This window comes from Pan paniscus, chromosome Y (genome assembly GCF_029289425.2).
Source record: "Pan paniscus chromosome Y, NHGRI_mPanPan1-v2.0_pri, whole genome shotgun sequence".
Taxonomy (NCBI): domain Eukaryota; kingdom Metazoa; phylum Chordata; class Mammalia; order Primates; family Hominidae; genus Pan; species Pan paniscus.
The window spans coordinates 32527840-32533878 of NC_073273.2; the positions used below are offsets into that span (position 1 = coordinate 32527840).

A 6039-nucleotide genomic window follows, 5' to 3' on the forward strand; every position below is an offset into this window, starting at 1 on the left:
GGCCCGCCGAAGGCCAGTCGACCGCTCCTGGTACCGCGCAGGGTCGCCTTCGTGCTCGGAGGCCGCTGGTGGTGAGACCCTGGGCACTACAGTCCGCCTCTGGTTCGCTGCCCAAACATCGGGGCCGCCCCTTGCCCGCCGTGCACCAGCGGCTGCTGGTCCCTCACAGCTGCCACGCACGGGTTGGGCGGTCTGCCTCCTCGCACGTTGGTGCGAAGGGTTGGGAGTGGTGAGTCGGGGATGTGTCATGTGGGTGTATGGGATGTCCGGTTCGCCGCGCCACCGCCCCCCTCCCACCGCCCCGCCTTGCTTCCCTCCCTCCCACATACCCAGTTGCCTGCCCTGCCATGCCCATCCTCATGACCTGGACTCCGGGCTCATCCTCGTGAGGCCCGGAGGCTGCTTTCTACTTACATGGTTGATCCTACCAGCACCATATGCTTGTCTCAAAGATTAAGCCATACATGTCTAAGTAGGCAGGGCCGGTCCGTGAAACTGTGAATGGCTCATTAAATCAGTTATGGTTCTTTTGGTCACTCGCTCCTCTCCTAATTGGAAAACTGTGGTAATTCTAAAGCTAATACATGCCAAAGGGCGCTGACCTCCTTCGCGGGGAAGATGCGTGTATTTATCAGATCAAAACCAACCCAGTCAGCCCCTCTCCAGCCCTGGCCGGAGGGTCAGGTGCCACCAGCTTTTGTGACTCTAGATAACCTCAGGCCAATGGCATGTCCCCAGTGGCAGCGACGACCCATTCGAAAATCTGCCTTATCAACTTTCGATGGTAGTTGCTGTGCCTACCACGGTGACCATGGGTGATGGGGAATCAGAGTTCGACTCTGAAGAGGGAGCCTGAGAAACAGCTACCACATTCAAGGAAGGCAGCAGGTGCAAAAATTACCCACTCCCGACCCGGGGAGGTAGTGACAAAAAATAACAATACAGGACTCTTTCGAGGCCCTGTAATTGAAATGAGTCTACTTTAAATCCTTTAGGAGGATCCATTGGAGGGCAAGTCTGGAGCCAGCAGCCACAGTAATTCCAGCTCCAATAGCATATATTAAAGTTGTTTAAAAGCCCGTAGTTAGACCTTGGGAGTGGGCGGGCAGGCTAGCCATGGCCCGTCCCCGCCCCTTGCCTCTCAGCACCCCCTCGATGCTCTTAGCTGAGTGTCCCGTGGCCCAAAGCGTTTACTTTGAAAAAGTTAGAGTGTTCAAAGCAGGCCCGAGCCACCTAGATATCTCAGCTAGGAAAGATGGAATAGAACCTCGGTTCTTTTTTGTTGGTTTTCAGGACTGAGGCCATGATTAAGAGGGACGGCTGGGGGCATTCGTATTGTGCCACTAGAGGTGAAATTCTTGGACTGGTGCAGTTCTGACAAGAGCTAAAGCATTTGCCAAGAATGTTTTCATTAACCAAGAACGAAAGTCGGAGTTCCGAAGACGATCAGATACCGTCGTAGTTCCGACCATAAACAATGCCGACTGGTGATGCCGCGGCGTTATTTCCATGACCCGCTGGGCAGCTTCCCAGAAACCAAAGTCTTTGGATTTTTGGGTTCCCAGGCGAGTATGGTTGCAAAGCTGAAACTTAAAGGAATTGGTGGAAGGGCACCACAAGGAGTGGAGCCTGCAGCTTAATTTGACTCAACATGGGAAACCTCACCCGGCCTGGACATGGACAGGATTGACAGATTGATAGGTCTTTCTTGATTCCATGGGTGGTGGTGCATGGCCTTAGTTGGTGGAGTGATTTGTCTGGTTAATTCTGATAATGAAGGAGACTCTGGCATGCTAACTAGTTACACGACCCCCAAGCGGTCAGCATCCCCCAACTTCTTAGAGGGATAAGTGGCATTTAGCCACCCGAGATTGAGAAATAACAGGTCTGTGATGCCCTTAGATGTCCGGGGCTGCACGCGTGCTGCACTGACTGGCTCAGCGTGTGCCTACCGTATGTGGCAGACGCGGGTAACCTGTTGAACACCATTGGTGATGGTGATCGGGGATTGCAATTATTCCCCATGAATGACGAATTCCCAGTAAGTGCGGGTCATAGACTTGCGTGAAGTCCCTACCCTTTGTACACACTGCCAGTCACTACTACTGATTGGATGGTTCAGTGAGGCCCTTGGATCGGCCCCGCCAGGTCAGCCCACTGCCCTGGTGGAGCACTGAGAAGACAGTCGAACTTGACTATCTAGAGGAAGTAAAAGTCATAACAAAATTTCCATAGTTGAACATGTCGAGGGATCATTAACAGAGAAGAGCAAAGCTGCAGAGGCGCCACTGCGTCCTTCCTTCTTGGCTGACTGTGTTCCCCATGTGGCATGTGTGCTGGCGGGCTTGTGCCATTTGTTTGTTGCATGGCCCTGCCTGCCCTGAGAGCCGGAGAACTCGGGAGGGAGAGAGAGGGTAGACAGAGACACACGTGCTGGGATGAAACTGTGTGTGCGTGTCGGGGGGCAGGCTGGATGGCTCACCGGCCTGGTGAGCAGCGGGGAACTGTCCCCTGCCGTGGCCCCCACGTGTGTGTCGGCGGGCGCGGGGGTGGTTCTCGGCATCACGACGAGTTGTGGGTCTCTGTGTCCTCCCTGACGGGGCTGTCATCCCTCCCTGTCCTGCCGGCTCAGCCCCATCCCACCTGCTCCCGTTGGGGCCGGCCTGGTTCGCATCGCTGCCACTGCCACCATCATTGCCTCTGCCACACCGCGCCACCTGGCCCGGCCTGGCCCACTGGCTCTCCCCAGCCTTCCCACTAGCGCTTCTTGAGGGTAGGGGGCTGGACGCCAGCCCTCCACTCCTCGTCCGCCTCCACCATCCAGGTACCCAGCACTTTCTAGTGCGGAGGTTTAAGGACCCCTTGGGGGGGTCACCTGTCCACCCGTGGGTTGGGTGCTGTGGGCCCACGGGGGAGTCCGTTTGGGAGGGGTCTGCCCCTCCCTCACCTCCACTGCTGACTCCGTCTCCCCAGCTGCCGGGGCCGTGCTGCACTTGCGTGTCACTGCTGATGCCGGTGGGGGCTGTACCCAGTGGCCATCGTGCTGTCGCATGTGTGCCACGCATGTGGCGTATGCCCTGTGCTGTGGGGGCAGGAACCCCCGGGAGCCTGTGGGGTGGTGGCAGCATTTGTCCCTCTCACTCCCGTGGACGGCACCACCTCCCCGTGTTGTGAAACCTTCCAACCCCTCTCTGGAGTCTCGTCCCATTGCTGTCTGACTGGCCGGCCTGAGGTAACCCCTCTGGGGGACGTGCTGTGCCAGGAGGGCCTCCCATTGTTGGGAGCGCCCTTGCCAAATCGACCTTGTATGACTTTTAGCGGTGGATCACTTGGCTCCTGCGTTGATGAAGAATGCAGCTAGCTGTGAGAATTAATGTGAATTGCAGGACACATTGATCATCGACACTTCGAACGCACTTGCGGCCCGGGTTCCTCCCAGGGCTATGCCTGTCTGAGCTTTGCTTGCCAATCATTAGCCCCTGGGGGTGCCTCCGGGCTCCTTGGGGTGCACAGCTGGGGGTTCCATGGCAGGGCCCGTGGGGACCTCCATCCCCCCAAGTGCAGACCCGGCGACATCTGCCCTCCTCTCCTGCCATGCCTGCCCCTTCCCCCCCACCCCCACTGCAGGCCCTGTGTGGTCACGCGTTGGGTGGCGTGGGGGAAGAGGGGCTCCTGGCTGTGAGGAAGAGAGAGAGGTTGGAGCCATCACCTGCAAAAACACAGAGGGAAGAGAGCCCGCTGGTGTTGAGTTCCTGTGGCCACCACCGCGGTCCTGTTTCTTCCCTCAGGGGCTCCCTCGTGCCTCACACAGCTCGTGGTGCAGGGTTTGTTGGTGCTGGTGGGATGGATGGTCCTGTGCGATCATTGTCGTTGCGCATCATCGGTGGTGGAGGCTTGTTGGGCGGGGAGGATGGCAAGTAGGAAGGGTCCACTGGGGAGAGGGTGGGGGAGCATGTCCCAGTTGCCTTAATTTGCTGCCCACCCCTGGTGGCAGCCCGGCGACCGGCCGACCGCCGCTCCAGCGCCCCTCCTCCCCATCACCCCTCCCAGGCACCATCCTCTTCTCCTGCCTGCCCCCCACCTGCCTGGCTTGTGACGTGGTGTGTCCGGGGCCAGAAGCCCACCAAGCGGCCCATCTGGCAGCGCTCATGGCCATGGTCCTGGGGTTCATTTGCCCCTGGTGGTGATCCCCTGGATGCTACAGTGTCATACGCCATCAGGTGCCCACCTCCTGCTCTTGGCTGCGCGGTGCCTGGCACCCCGTCCAGAGCTTTGATGTCAGGGCGGGTTGGTGCTGCCACATCCTCGGACCTGTCCCCCACCTACATTTAGTACGTAGGCAATCCCATGTAACTTATCAAAGCTAGCAAGTCCCTAGACTTGGTGCAGCCACTGTAGGGTTGGCCTCCCAGTAGCATCATTAACATCAATTGTAATTGGTAGGCAATCACGTAGTTTCACATTTCATTACCTGAGTTATACAAATGTGTAAAAAAATACAGTTTTAATAAAAGGGAGTAAAGGATAATAAGAGTAATATTCACAATCTCTAGTTGGAAGACATAGTGTTTTCTCACAAATGATGCATTCCTGGAGCAAGGTCATTTTGTGTTTGGTTTGTTAAATATCTATTTCCATTTTGACAAACCACTGGAAAATCCCAGCTTCACAAGAACTCTCCATGAGAACGATCACACAAAAGAACACCCATAACACAAAATCAAAACAAGGGTGGTCCAGGATTCACATTAAAGACTCATTACCAAATTTTCTTAGAAGAGGTAAAGAACACAAAGTTACTTTTATGTGACGGAAAACAGAGAGAAAGAGTAAATAGAAAAATAAATGTTATGCAACAACAGTGAAAACCAAGCTATGGAAAAAAATGAATGGAATTGTTTTGTTTGGTATTGATTTCCTATCCTGATATCAGAAAGTACAGGAAAGAACAAAGCAAATTTTTTTGAGACAAATAGAACATAAAACAGATGAATGTTAAAGACTATTTTACAGTGCTAACAAAACTATCTGTGACTTGTTTTTTCCCTTTAAAAATTCGAGTTTGCACAATTACATTTATATAAATTATTGAAATAAAATTGTAAAGATGGAGAACAGACTATGGGGTTGCCAAGGGGAAGGGGTGGAGGAAAACGTGTCAGAGTGTCAGCAAAGATTGCAAGTTGGAGCCTTGTGGTGAGGCTACGGTTCTGTATCTTGACTGTGGAAGTGGTAGTTACAGAGATCTACACCACATAAAAATGCACAGAACACACGCACACACATACACACATACAAAAATGAATGCATACAAAACGGTTGCGATCTGAGTAAGCTTTCTGAATTGTACCTATGTCAGTTTCCAGGTTTTGATAATGCTCTATGGCTACGCGAGATGCCACCACTGGAATTAGTGAAGAGTACCTAAGACATCCCTGGACATTTTACAACTTCCTGTGAATCTATAATTATTTCAAAAGAAACTTGAAAGTCATAGCAGACTTTCACTTCAAAGAGGAAAAAAACTGAAGATTAATGGAATTGTTGAAGAACATCAAATACTCAATAATCTGTATGAGAGCTGTATTCTGTCCATTCACAGCACAGCTGTCATTTAGCCTTTTCCTGACGTGTCCTGGAGGACTTGAGCTCCTCTTGGATTGCCAAGGCCAATAGTGTTTATTTGTTACTAAATTTGTACTGGACTACCAAAAAATGAAAAGTGATTGAATGATCATTTATAATAACAACAAGTAATTTTACTTATAAAGAGACAATAATGGTAACAGATTTAAATCTTTAGGGTAAAGAATAGGATCTTTGAAAGACAATATTGGCAAAATTTAAAAAGAAAATTAAGGAATCAGAAACATAAGTAGTTCAGTATTGTGAAAAAATTCTTGATCTGAGAAGCAAAAGAGCAGTATTTCTGTTTTGTGTTTCTCTCCAAACCTGATGAATCACCTTAGGTGTGTTTTGCTTCTGCGCCAAAGCTGCTGAATCACCTTAGACAATGCATGCCCTTTCCCTGAATATGTT

The 6039-nt window shown here is 51.9% G+C and overlaps 1 non-coding gene across 1 annotated transcript; it reads left to right on the forward strand.

Moving 5' to 3' along the window:
* Positions 1 to 3309: 3309 nt before the first annotated feature.
* Positions 3310 to 3461, forward strand: LOC117979524 (5.8S ribosomal RNA). Its single transcript, XR_004670406.2, has one exon. It is a non-coding gene; the product is annotated as a 5.8S ribosomal RNA (ribosomal RNA).
* The last annotated feature ends 2578 nt before the right edge of the window (positions 3462 to 6039 follow it).